General features: G+C 52.0%; 1 protein-coding gene across 1 annotated transcript in view; it reads right to left on the bottom strand.

Moving 5' to 3' along the window:
- Positions 1 to 202, bottom strand: part of LOC119592006 — a 33491-nt gene that overhangs the window by 12055 nt on the left and 21234 nt on the right. The window lies entirely within an intron of this gene.

Here is a 202-nt window from a genome sequence, read left to right as displayed (position 1 = left end):
TACACCCAGAAAGGAGCGAGGTCGAGGCAGGATGGCGGGCGAGAGAAGGACAAGGACGTGTCCCTAATGTAACTAACAGTAACTCCTGTAACACTTGCACCATGTGAATGTACATTGCGTACGTGCGGCCATAGGTAAAAGGACGTGTTGTAGGGGTTCAGGGAGAAGGGAAATAAAAGGGTTGGGAGGACGCTTTGCTGCG

The sequence above is a fragment of the Penaeus monodon genome, chromosome 29 (genome assembly GCF_015228065.2).
Source record: "Penaeus monodon isolate SGIC_2016 chromosome 29, NSTDA_Pmon_1, whole genome shotgun sequence".
In the NCBI taxonomy this organism is placed as follows: domain Eukaryota; kingdom Metazoa; phylum Arthropoda; class Malacostraca; order Decapoda; family Penaeidae; genus Penaeus; species Penaeus monodon.
The sequence above is the reverse complement of the archived record's forward strand: the minus strand, read 5'-3'. Positions and strand labels throughout refer to the sequence as shown.